The sequence below is a fragment of the Chiloscyllium punctatum genome, unplaced genomic scaffold (genome assembly GCF_047496795.1).
Source record: "Chiloscyllium punctatum isolate Juve2018m unplaced genomic scaffold, sChiPun1.3 scaffold_93, whole genome shotgun sequence".
Lineage (NCBI taxonomy): Eukaryota > Metazoa > Chordata > Chondrichthyes > Orectolobiformes > Hemiscylliidae > Chiloscyllium > Chiloscyllium punctatum.
In genome coordinates, this window is record NW_027309827.1 from 843,095 (window position 1) to 857,033 (window position 13,939).

General features: G+C 43.6%; 1 non-coding gene across 1 annotated transcript; it reads left to right on the plus strand.

Moving 5' to 3' along the window:
- The first annotated feature begins 1,546 nt into the window (after positions 1–1,546).
- On the plus strand, positions 1,547–1,629 carry trnal-uag (transfer RNA leucine (anticodon UAG)). Its single transcript has one exon. It is a non-coding gene; the product is annotated as a tRNA-Leu (tRNA).
- Positions 1,630–13,939: the final 12,310 nt, after the last annotated feature.

The following is a 13,939-nucleotide window of genomic DNA, read 5'->3' on the forward strand; positions in this document are numbered from 1 at the left end:
ACTTCTTCACAAGACACGCGAGGTCAAATCTACATAGCAAACGTTTAACGTGAGAGAGGAAAATTTTAAAAGGGATGTGAGGGACACATGTTTTTTCACACAGAAATTTTGTGTGTGTAGAATGACTTGCCACATTTAGTGGCAGAGTCTGGTGCACTCACAACATTTCAAAGGCATCTGAATGGGTGTACAGACAGGAAGACCTCGGAGAGAAAAGGCACAAATATTGGCAGAAATGTATGGATTAATTTCGGTTATCTATTCAGCAAGGGCAAGTTGGATCGCCGGATTTGTTTCCATTCTGGACAAGTCTGAGATGCTCCAGCCACCGGCAACAGTTTGAATACACCATTTGCAAAAAAAAACGCATGTTGTTTGTTACTCAGTCAGCGAGTTTGGCTATTTTGTTTGGAGGGTGGATGAGCCCAACCGATCCAGAGATGAAAGTTTTCCGGATATTTGCTGCCAATGACCATTCTTCTTGACACTTTCCCAAGTTCGCCATCAAAGATATTGGTTGAAGAAAAATACCTCACGTATCGCATTACCCACTTTGCTCTCCAGCGAATCCAAAAACTGAAAGCTCTTAACGTGGAACAGAATCAAAACTGAAAAGGCAGTACGATGATCAGACACACCGAAGCTTAAGTGCTGTCTGTGAGGCACTGTGAGTCGTCTCTGACATGGACTGTTCGCACAAATAACAGCAATGCATTTTCCAAACCTACTGGAGATTTAGTGTATTGCCAAGTCCCAGAAAGTGCTCAAGTATAATAAAACAAAACACAACAACGAACCATTAAAAGTGAACATTTCCAATTATATCCGTGATTAAATTAGGCCATCAATGCGCCGGTGCCCCCATCTGATCGAGAGAGCCAATCACCTTTCTCCCTCACCAGGACAGTAATGAAGGAATTTTCTGATCTAAAATCAGGTTTCCAGCTTCTGCAGTCCTCACTTTTGCCTAGTTCCTTCAGTGTCGCTGGTTCCCAATTCAACAACTCCATCTCTAGCGGTTTCATGTCTGTACCTCCATGCTGTGGAGTTGAAGAGTGAAGAAAAGTAACTCACCCCCTCCATCTCTGGGGTAATTAGGGGCTGAAAGTGAATCGTATCACATTGAAGTACATCTACAAGCGACTTAATCTCTGTCTTTTATTGGGAACCATCTCTTTCATTGTAACCATCAGGAAAGACCATTTCGATCGCTAAAAAAAGAAATAAATATGTCACTAACCTTTGTTTGTTTCATGTCCAAGAATACTCAGATCAATAGCTCCCTTGATTACCTCTGCTGGTCATGTTCGCAAAGAGATCTAGCAAATTGCCAAGTGTGACTTTCCTTTCAATAAATAATTTTGAATCAATTTTGCAGCAAATATCTTGTCCTAACTTTGTGCTTTTCTTCTTTTACATTGGTGTCTCGCACCTTACAAATGACAGCAAAGGTATGAATGGAGATGGAAACATTTCACTCCCGTCAGCGGCAGATTTCAATGAGATCACGGCTGATTTGGTCAATGCTCAGGGTGCGATTCTGTTTGTAGTCATGGCCGAGTGGTTAAGGCGATGGATTTAGAAATCCATTGGGGTTTCCCCACGTAGGTTCGAATCCTGCTGACTACGTTATGAATGCTTTCCTGCTGGAACAATTCTAAGTCCACAAAGCCTGTTTTGCAAACCAGGCCTGTAATTTGATTAGACTTGAGAGACTCGAGTTCTTCATCAGAAATGCTCCACATTTAAAACATTATCTTTGTTTCTCTTTCCAGATACACTGCTCGACACATCGGGTTTCTGCAGTTGTTATTGAACGCCCTGAGCAGGATTGCTGCTTTTCATTAGATTCCTTTCATCCCTTGTACTCTGTCCTCTGACTCTGGTCATTGGCAACACTTCCTCCTGCTCGTCAGAGTGCTCATTCCCCACCGCCCCCTCTCCCATCATTACAAACGACCGCAGGAAATTGCCACTTAAGCATCTTTGTTCCAAAGTGAAACTCACCAGCCTAGGAACTCTCTCCACCAAACGGGACTTCTCTTCCCTGGACATGGTGCAAGCCAGAGGATTGTGAAGAGATACTGTGAAAATATTGTCAGTTGGCAGTTGGAAAAATGTTTAGGAAGCAAACCATATAATTTAGGCTCCAGCTTTGGAAATCTTGAGAAACCCTTTGGGAAATGGAATCATAGGAGATTAAAGAAGTGTAAATTGTCAGTCCGAGTAGAGGAAGGGACATTGACTCTGATGTTCTCGGCACAGGAATGATCAGAGACATTGAAAGAATTCTCGCTCCCGTACGCGAGGAATACAAACTTCATCTGGACTGTGGGAGAATGAAAAACTCAGGAACACTCAAGACAATCTCCAAATATTGACTGAGATCACTACAGTACGAGTACTATAGATGGGTTAGTTTTTGTCCAGTGTGTTCGGGAGGGCTTCCTGACACAGTATGTAGACATGCCTTCAAGGGAAGAAGCCACTTTCGATTTAGTACTGGGTAACGAGCCTGGCCAGGTTTTAGATTTGGAAGTAGGTGAGCACTGTGGAGACAGCGATCACAATTCTCTCAGGTTTACTTTCGTGATGGAAAGGGATAGATGTACTCCACGGAGCAAGAGTTTCAGCTGGTGGACGGGAAATCACGATGCAATGAGGTAAGATTTAGGAAGCGTAGAGTGGGGTAGGAAACTGTAGGGGGTGAGCACATTAAAAATGTGGAGCTTATTCAAGGAAAAGCTCCTGTGTGTCCTAGATAAGTATGTACCTGTCAGGCAGGGAGGAAGATAGAGAACGCGTGAGCCGTGGTTTACTAAGGAAGTGGAATGCCTGGTCAAGAAGAATAAGAAGTCTTATGTTAGGACACAACGTGAAAACTCAGTTCGAGCGCTCGAGGGTTCCAACGATATCAGGAAAGACCTAAAAAGAGAGCTGAGAAGAGCCAGGAGGAGACATGAGAAGTTGTTGGCAGATAGGATCAGGGTTAACGCTAAGGCTTTCCATAGGTATGTCAGCAATAAAAGGATGACGAGAGTTAAATTTGGGACAATCAAGGATAATAGTGGGAAGTCGTATGTGGAGTCTGTGGAGATAGGGGAAGCACTAAATAAATATTTTTCGACAGATTTCGCCATAGATAATGAAAATGTTGGCGAGGAAGATACAGAGATACTTGCGTCTAGACTAGAAGAGATTGAGGTTCACAAGGAAGAGATATTAGAAATACTGCAGGGTGTGAAAATAGATAAGTCAGCTGGGCCGGATGGGATCTATCTGATGCTGGTTAGCAAATGCACTGCAGGAAGGTACAAATCAAGCTGATGCTTACAACGGCTCGTTTTGAGCCGCTAATTTGCAGTGAAGTGGCGGGGCCAAGAAAAGGTGTCACGCAGCTCGTCTAATTCCACATCCTGAGCTCGAAATGACCAGAGGTCTCTCGCTGAGTTTCGGCAGGGTCTTGCTGAGACGACACCATGACACGTTTTCACTGGAGTGGATCATGAAATCGCGTCGGGACTGTGAATAAAACGATGGACACTTCCAGCAGAGAAGGAGGCGACCCTGAAGCAGGCAGCTGCGGACAAATGTTTCTCCTTTGCCAGTGAAAGGCACTGCTTCACAAATTGGAAACTTCGAAGTGAAGCAGTGTTGGTGATTATCTTCGCTGTTTGTTCACTTTTTTAATTCTGATTCTGTGAAAGTCCTTGACATTACATATCGACATTTTGCCAAAGGTCAGCTTGTTTCTTGTGCCAGTGGTGTAATGGATTACACGTCTGACTTTGGATCAGAAGAGAATAGGTTCGAATCCTACCTGGCTCGAGGAGAATGTGTTACTTTAACCATACCCCACGTTGACGCTCCCCTGTGAAGTCCTGCCGGGACATCACTTCTGTGCTGTTGCATTTGTCCTATTGTGGATTTTAAACTCCAGCTCACCACAACGGACACCTCTGTCGGTTTTGGGGTATCTTTCTGTGGGTGAAAATGAGCATGAGTTCCTCAAAAGAGTTACAAGTCGTTGTGAAAGTGACATACATCTGCACCATTATTGTGCCATTTAAGAACACAGGATAAAGTCATTGACATTTGCCCTGGGAACATTAGAACACACGAGACTTTGGGCCAAAGTTGGAAACTGCGACTAGAATAGATGGCTCTCTGATTAGCCACAATGCACACAGGCGGAATGGCCTTTTCCCACTTTGTAACTCTTCGAGGACAAGTTGAAAATAATCTGCAAAGAAAATGTTCAGAAAGGGTGTTTTATTTACACCAAATAAGATAGTATCTTTTGCCTTGTCTTGTTATTTACTTGTGAGGATTAGGTACTCTCAGAACCGTGGCGCGAATCATGTTCCCGCTCATGGAATGGTTGTATGGCTCAGCTAACATATCGGTGTACCAGTACTTCTGCCGATTTTCCGAAGCTAGCAGGTCATTGGTTTTGTCCAATCATTATGAATGTTAACATAATATAAATAACTGCAGTTGCTGGAAATCTGAGCCAAAAACGAAACTTGTTTGCAGAACGCAGAAAGACTGGCAACAGAAACGTCGACTTTCCTGCTCCTCCGATGCTGCCTGACCTGTGTGCTTTTCCAGCATCACTTTGATCTAAAATCAAGTTTCCAGCATCTGCAGTCCTCACCTTTGCCTAGTTCCTTCAGTGTCGCTGGTTCCCAATTCAAGAACTCCATCTCTAGCGGTTTCATGTCTGTACCTCCATGCTGTGGAGTTGAAGAGTGAAGAAAAGTAACTCACCCCCTCCATCTCTGGGGTAATTAGGGGCTGAAAGTGAATCGTATCACATTGAAGTATATATACATGCGACGTAATCTCTGTCTTTTATTGGGAACTATCTCTTTCATTGTAACCATCAGGAAATACCATTTCGTTCGCCAGAAAAAGAAATGAATATGTCATTAAACTTTGTTTGTTTCATGTCCAAGAATACTCAGATCAATAGCTCCCTTGATTACCTCTGCTAGTCATGTTTGCAAAAAGATCTCGCAAATTGCCAAGTGTGATTTTCCTTTCAATAAATAATTTTGACTCAGTTTGGCTGCAAATATTTTTTCCTAACTTTGTGCTTTTCTTCTTTTACATTGGTGTCTCGCACCTTACAAATGAAAGCAAAGGTATGAAAGGAGATGGAAGCATTTAACTCAAGTCAGCGGCAGCTTTCAATGAGTTCACGGCTGATTTGGTCACTGCTCAACATGGCAGGCCTGTCTGTAGTCATGGCCGCGTGGTTAAAAAGATGGTTTAGAATTCCATTGCGGTTTCCCCATGTAGGTTCAAGTTCTGCTGGCGTACGTTATGAATGCTTTCCGGCGGGAAAACTTTCGACTCAAAGTTCAGAACGCTTATCTTGCAAACCAGGCCGGTAATTTGATTTGACTTGGGAAACTCTAGTTCTTCATCAGAAATGTTCCATATTTAAAGCATTATCTCTAAGAATGATGAGAGTTAAATTTAGGACAATCAAGGATAATAGTGGGAAGCTTTGTGTAGAATCAGAGGAGATAGGGGAAGCATTAAATAAATGTTTTTCAACAGTGTTCGGTATAGAAAATGAAAATGTTGGCGAGGAAGATACAGAGATACTTGCGTCGAGTGTCGTAGAGATTGAGGTACACAAGGATTAGGTATAGAAATACTGAAGATTGTGAAAACAGACAAGTCCCCTGGGCCGGATGGGATCTGTCCTAGGATCCTTCTGGGAAGCAAGGGAAGAGATTGATGACCCTTTGGAATTGATCGTCAAATCAACGTTGTCTACAGGAATAGAGCCCGTGGAATGGAGCATAGCATATGTTGTTCTCCTGTGCAAAAAGTTTCGTAGAGAAAACCCTGGTAATTACAGACCAGTGAGTCTCACTGCAGTTGTTGGTAACGTGTTGGAAATGGTTATTATAGATAGGATTTCTGACCATCTCGAAAAGAATAATCTGATCAGGGACAGTCAGCACGGTTTTGTGATGGTTAGGCCTTGCCTAACGAATCTTGTTGACTTTTTTGACAAAGTGACCAAACAGGTAGATGACAGTAACCTGGTTGATGTGGTGTATATGGGTTTCAGCAAGTTGTTCGATAGGTTTCCCCACAATACGCTATTATACAAAATGCGGAGGAATGGAATTGTGGGAGAATTCCAGCTTTGATCAGTAAATGGCTTGCCAATTGAAAACAGTGTTGTAGTTGATGGAACATGTTCTTCTTGGTGTCCAGGTCCTGGCGACGTACCACAAGGGTTGATGTTACATCCACTGCTGTTACATGAGATCTAACCTTGCCAATCAGTCTCCCATGGGGAACATTATTCAACGCCTTACTGAAGATCGTATGGATCACATTTACTGCTCTGCCCTCATCAATCTTCTTTGTTACTTCTTCAAAAACCTCAATGAAGTTTGTGAGGCATGATTTCCCACGCACAAAGCCATGTTAACAATCCCGAATCAGTCCGTGCCTTTCCAAATACATGTACATTCTCTTCCTCAGGATTCCTTCCAACAATTGGAGTATTCTTGGCAGATGCAGTTTCATGTAGGGAATGCGAGGTCATATACTTTGTTGGGAAGAATCAAAAGACACACTAGTGTTAAAATCGATAGAAACGCAAAAGAAGTGCGGTGCAGAGGAGTCTCAGTGTTCTTATACATGAAATTCAGGATGGTGTGCACCTGAACCTGAGGGGCACCAGTATCCTTTGGGGGGAGGTTTGCTCGTGCTCTTGGGGGGGGGGGGGGTTTAAACTAACTCTGCAGGGGCATGGGAAGCCAGACTGTAGCTTTAGGCTGCAGGACCTGGAGTGTAGGGAGGTTAGGAATATGGCATCAATCTTAAAGGAGGGTGCCTGTAAACAGAAGAGTGGCTTGAAGTGTGTATACTTTAATGCCAGAAGTATATGAAATAAGGTCGGTGAACTTGCAGCGTGGGTTGGTACCTGGGACTTCGATGTTGTGGCTATTACGGAGACATGGCTAGATCAGGGACAGGATTAGCTGTTGCAGGTTCCAAGGTTTAAATGTTTTAGTAGGGTCAGAGGTGGGGGTAAAAGAGGGGAGGTGTGGCTTTGCTTGTCAAAGATAGTATTACAGCGGTGGAAAGGTAGATGGACGAAGATTTGCCATCTGAGGTAGTTTGGGTTGAGGTTAGGAATAGGAGAGGTGAGGTCACCCTGTTAGGAGTCTTTTACAGGCCTCCTAACAGTCCTAGAATGATTGAAGAAAGGATTGCGAAGATGATTCTGGAGAAGAGTGACAGTAATAGGGTGGTTGTTATGGGGGACTTTAACTTTCCTGATATTGATTGGGAAAGCTATAGCTCAAGTTCGTTAGATGGGTCAGTGGTTGTCCAATGTGTGCAGGAGAGTTTCCTGACACAATACGTAGATAAGCCAGCAAGAGGTGAGGCCATACTGGATTTGGTTCTGGGTAACGAACCAGGCCAGGTATTAGAAATGGAGGTAGGTGAGCACTTTGGGACAGTGACCACAATTCGGTGATTTTTACTCTAGTGATGGAGAGGGATTAGTGTATACTACAGGGCAAGAGTTATAGCTGGGGGCAGGGAAATTATGATGCGTTGAGGCATGACTTAGGATGTGTGGATTGGAAAAGTAGGTTCCAAGGCAAGAGCGTAATTGATATGTGGAACTTGTTCAAGGAGCAACTATTGAGTGTCCTTGATAAGTACGTACCTATCAGGCAGGGAGGAAAGGGTCGTGTGAGGGAGCCGTGGTTTAATAAGAAATTGGAATCCCTTGTTAAATGGAAGAGGGCGGCCTTTGTAAAGATGAGGCGTGAAGGTTCAATAGGCGCAATTGAGAGTTATAAGGTAGCCCGGAAGGACCTGAAGAGAGAGCTAAGAGCAGCAAGGAGGGGACATGAAAGGTGCTTAGTTGGTAGGATTAGGGAAAACCCTAAGGCTTTCTATAGGTATGTTAGGAATAAAAGAATGACTAGGGTAGGAATAGGTCCAATCAAGGATAGTAATGGGAAGTTGCGTGTGGAGGCTGAAGAGATTGGGGAGGCACTGAATGAATACTTGAGTGAGTTCTATTCACTCAAGAACAGGACATTGTTGTCGATATGAATACTGAGGCACGAATAAGTAGAATGGATGGCTTTGAGATATGTAGAGAAGAGGTGTTGGAAATTCTGGCAAGGGTGAAAATAGATAAGTCCCCTGGGCCAGATGGCATTTATCCTAGGATTCTCTGGGAAGCAAGGGAGGAGATTGCAGAGCCATTGGCCATGATTTTTGTGTCCTCTTTGTCGACAGGAGTAGTGCCAGAGGACTGGAGGCGAGCAAACGCGGTTCCCTTGTTCAAGAAGGGAAGTAGGGATAATCCTAGTAACTATAGGCCAGTGAGTCTCACTTCTGTTGTAGGCAAAGTCTTAGAGAGAATTGTAAGGGATAGGATTTATGCACATCTGGATAAGAATAATGTGATCAAGGATAGTCAGCATGGTTTTGTGAAGGGCAGGTCGTGCCTCACAAACCTTATTGAATTCATTGAGAAGGTGACTAAGGAGGTAGATGAGGGGAAAGCGGTAGATGTGGTTTATATGGATTTTAGTAAGGCGTTTGATAAGGTCCCCCATGGTAGGCTACTGCAGAAAATACAGAGATATGGCATTGAGGGTGAGTTGGAGGTTTGGATTAGGAATTGGCTGGCTGGAAGAAGACAGAGGGTAGTAGTTGATGGCAAAGGTTCATCTTGGAGTGCCGTCACTAGCGGTGTTCCGCAAGGATCTGTTTTGGGACCATTGCTGTTTGTCATTTTTATAAATGATTTGGAGGAAGGGTTAGAAGGTTGGGTGAGCATGTTTGCGGATGATACGAAAGTCGGAGGAGTTGTAGACAGTTAGGAAGGATGTGGCAGGTTACAGCGGGATATAGAGAAGCTGCAGATCTGGGCAGAAAGGCAGCAAATGGAGTTCAATGTAGCTAAGTGTGAGGTGATTCACTTTGGTAAGAGTAATAAAAAGATGGGGTACTGGGCTAATGGTCGGATACTTGGTAATGTGAAAGAGCAGAGGGATCTTGGTGTCCATGTACACAGATCTCTGAAAGTTGCCACCCAGGTAAATAGTGCAGTGAAGAAGGCATATGGCGTACTGGCTTTCATTTGTAGAGGAATTGAGTTCCGGAGTCCTGAGGTCATGCTGCAGTTGTATAAGACTCTGGTGCGGCCGCATCTGGAATATTGTGTGCAGTTTTGGTCGCCATACTATAGGAAGGATGTGGAGGCACTGGAACGGGTGCAGAGGAAGTTTACCAGGATGTTGCCTGGTATGGTAGGAAGATCCTATGAGGAAAGGCTGAGGCACTTGGGGTTGTTTTCATTGGAGAAAAGAAGGTTTAGGGGTGACTTGATAGAGGTGTATAAGATGATTAGGGGGTTAGATAGGGTTGACAGTAAGAACCTTTTTCTACGTATGGAGCCAGCTATTACAAGGGGGCATAGCTTTAAATTAAGGGGGGGTAGATATAGGACTGATGTTAGGGGTAGGTTCTTCACTCAGCGAGTCGTAAGTTCATGGAATGCCCTGCCAGTAGCAGTGGTGGACTCTCCCTCTTTATGGGTATTTAAGCGGGCATGGGATAGGTATATGGAGGATAGTGGGTTAGTGTAGGTTAGGTGGGCTTTGATCGGCGCAACATCGAGGGCCGAAGGGCCTGTACTGCGCTGTATTCTTCTATGTTCTATGTTCTATGACAGGAACAAAGGTTAATCACATATTTATTTCTTGCTGGCAAAACAAAGCCTTTTCTGACGCTCACAATTGAAGAGATGGTTTCCAAGAAAATAGGAAAATTAAGTCACCAGTAGAGTAATCAATTACCAAGATATCCCTCGTGATGTTTTATGGGACATGTGGGATTTTTTTTTGATTTTGGTTCTCCAAACGTTTTAAAAATGGAACCGAGAGTTTTAGATGGGAAGTTAAGATCATGCATGACTATTGCCATTTTTGTCACTCACACGCAGTTTTTTCCCCTTGTACAATTTATTTTGCTTTGTGGTTACTGCGAGTGGGCTTGTAAACTACACATGCTTGTGAGTCCATTCCTCACTGTTCCTCAACTCCAGCCAAACAGACTTTATATCCTTATTTCCTGAATCAAGGTAATCTCTTACCATTGCATAAATGTCATTAAAACTTCGGTATTTCACATGCCTCTGTATATCATCTTTCAATATTAATTGATCCTTTACTGTATTGCAGTTGTGCATAAGAAGAGAAAAATAGAATAGAGAATGGTGGACCTATGCTCATACACCAGTTATTGAAGCGAAAATGCAGATTTCTGCCATTAAAACGATCGTGGAACCATGTGCCGAACCCTCAGGAAACACAGAATAAGTGCAGTGCCACAGGGCATGTCAGGGACAGCACCAGAAGGACAACAAAAATGCTGCTCTAAGCTCCTATTTTGGATGTATTTCTTAATGAGCAATAGAGTGTGACATGTGTTCCATCAGGAGTTACCTCACACAAGGAAGTAACCAGTGCTGCAGACTGTCATATCATCCGAATTCCAAGCCCTCGAATCAGTGACATTCAATATTCTGTGCATAACTGCAAGGAACAGCTGTCCGAGGCGTTTTTACAGTCCAGATGAAATTATGAATGCAGCTCTCTGGTTGTCAGCCTCTTTCTCCTATGTCGTGTTTCGTGCAGTCCATGCGTGGAATCTCGTCAACCACGTTTGAACTGCACATGATGGGGTATTGGGCCTTGTTTTCTCGTGAGTTGTTGTCTGAGTGAGGCCCTCGGTTTCTGTGCTGTCATATGTCCGAGTGTTCGGAAGAATCTGGATATCGTTTTCCAGAATTTGTTTTTAACACAGGGAAGCATGATTTAAAAATTAACTCATAGCAAATCCACGTTGCGAACTTTGTGTGACATGCATTTGCGCATGAAGGTGGGTGGATATTGGTTCTTGGCAAAGGATTTGTGAGGGCGTCAGTCCAGCAGTCCCTAGTGCCAATACGTACAAACGGCAGGGGCCACACATTCGACTAGAATAGCACAACAATAATAGGACAGGACAAGCAGAAGAGAGCCAGAGAATTCATGGAAGCAGGGCACTCATCCACGGATTCCATCCGTTGGACCCAATCTCCAATCCCAACAAACGGAAGCAGCGGGAATGAAACCAAATGAATTCGTACCAAAACATGAGAGCAGCGCTTCACAGGAACCTCTGCAGCGCTGAGAATGCACCCAGAAAGGGAGGAAAAGTCTACAAACCATCTTCCTAGCGTCACCGAACTTTTCAACAAGAACACCAGAAGCATCCGAACTTCACATCTTTCTGCTCCAAAACACTCCGCTTTTCCACAGCAGAGAATTGCACACTCAACTACCGAGTGTAAGATGAGAATCGCAGCCCCGACACGACCAAGGGCGGCAGTAAGAGCGAGGGGAACAGCTGCCACTGTCATTCCACAGCTACAAACGCTCTCTTTGAAAGGTACATTATCGTATGAATGTCGGGGCAGCAGTAGAATATGGGAATTAAACAGCCTGCGCTGTGTATTCATATTCTGGACAATGTGAGTTGTTCACAGTTTTCCCTGAAAGTGAGTGGACGTCGTTATTTCACCGCTGTTGTGAAGCCAGATCCTGCACTGAATCTGCTCCCTCGTTTTCTGTTGTTGTGGCTAAAAGATGGGCAATTGCAACGTGAAACTTTGTTATATTTCTCTCATTTCCTTCATTACTGTCCTGGTGAGGGAGTCTGGAGATTGGCTCGCTCGATCAGATGGAGGCACCAGCGCATTGCTGACCTAATTTAATCGAGAATACACTTGGTAATATTCAATTTGCATGGTACATTTTTCTGTTTTGTTTAATGTTACTTGAGCACTTTCTGTTACTTGGCAATGCACTAAATCTCCAGAATGTCGGGAAGCTCTGTTTGGAATTGCTTCGGTGTTATTTGTGTGAGCAGTTCTTGACATACACGTCTCACACTTCCCCACAGACAGAAGTAATGAGTTTGTGTGTCTGATAATGACTCTGCCTTTTGAGTTTTGCACCTGGTCCACGTTAAGAGCTGTCAGTTTTTGGATTCACTGGAGAGTTAAGGGGATAACACGATTTGTGAGTTTTTTTTAGTCAACGAAATTATTTGATGGAGAACTTGAGAATGTATCAAGGAGAATGGTCATTGTCTGTAAATGTCTGGAAAACATTCCTCTCTGTGTCATTTCAAAACATTATGCCTCATGAAAAAAATAAAATTCAAACACGCTGATTTAGGAACAGCATGCGTTTTTGAAAGTGGTCTATTCAAACTGTTGTCAGGTACTGGAGTGTCACAGAATTGCCGAGCACGGAAGCAAACCTTCCTATCCACCTTGCACCTGTTGAACAGATGACCGTAACTAATCTAAACATATTTGTCAATATTTGTCCCTTATCTCTCCGATCAATTCCTGTCTGCATACCCATTTAGATGCCTTTGAAGTGTTGTGAGTGCACCAAACTCTGCCACTAAATGTGGCAATTTATTCCACACGCACAAAAATGTCTGTATTAAAAACAAGTGTCGCTCACATCCCTTTCAAATTGAACTGCTCTCACATTAAACCTATGCTATCTCACTTTAAACTCACGTGACTTCTGAAAAAGTGTAGATTGACTATGTTCTCTGCTCGTCTACCTCATGATTTTGTAAACTTTTCCAAGGACATCCCTCAGGCCTGAAGCTCCGGGGAAAACTGGCGAAGAATATTCAGCTTCTCAATAATGTCCACACCGTGCAAACCTTTCAAATTGTTGTAAATATTTTATTTTAATTATGCTCAGGTATTCATAGAAAGTGCCAGGGGAAATTGCCTGAAGTGAAGCGATGCTGAAACATTAGTCTTGACAGGTTTGGCGCTTAGTTATCGTCAGGGGGCGTCGCCGAGTGGTTTAATGTCGGTAAAAACAATGAATGCAGATGCTGGAGACCAGATTCAGGATTAGTGGTGCTGAAGAGCGCAGCAAGACAGGCAGCATCCGAGGAGCAGTAAAATCGACGTTTTGCAATGAGTGAGACGGTCACGTGCAGCAAAATGTGACCCCACTCTCTACAAGCCCCTACTACCAACAGAAAGGGGCCACTGCAGTTTCAATCAGCGGCTTCCTGCCCAGCCCTGGGACACAGCTCATGGAAACTCCTTCCTCAGGAACGGCTGTTTCCGTGTGAAAGGGTAAAAAATTCTAATTCAAATTGGAAATGGCTTCAGAAGATTGTTCCTGTTTTTAAAACATTTTATGATCAGAATTCCTTTCTCGAATATTAGAACTGGAAAACTTTCTTGGCAGGTAGAACAAAGAAAGTGTTTATTGTGAGGACTCTGTCTCTTCAGCAGATGGGATTCCCGACACTCTAATCAGAAATGATTTGGTTTTCTGAGGTATTTTCCCGATTGATTTGCAGTCTGCCAGAGTGTCTGGGAATCACTTCGGTGACTTAAGGATCAGGGTCAAAATATGAAAATATTAACAGAGAATCGAAAATCCCGGGGCAAGGCCTAAATGGATTGTAATGGTCTGAAGGAATAAATCTGAGAATTGAACGACTTGGATAATGTTATTTGCAATGGGGAGGAATGAACAACATTTTTGAAAATTGCCGTGTCAGCTGAATTAAAGTCAGTATGAGATGATAAATTAACCAACACCAATCCTGTCCTGGTACGCTCAGTCGGTAGAGCTTGACACCTTTAATCTCAATGGTGTGGGGTCGAGACCCCACGCAAGGCGCTGTTGTTTGTTAATAGGTTTGCCGCTCTCCATTAATGTTGCAAGAGCGAATTCGCTCGCTGAGACAGGTTTTGTTGACACATTTTTTTCCTCCGTTTTTGATTATCTCTTGGTTTCTGAGTGAAAACTGTCTCCACTGTACTGCAGGTGCA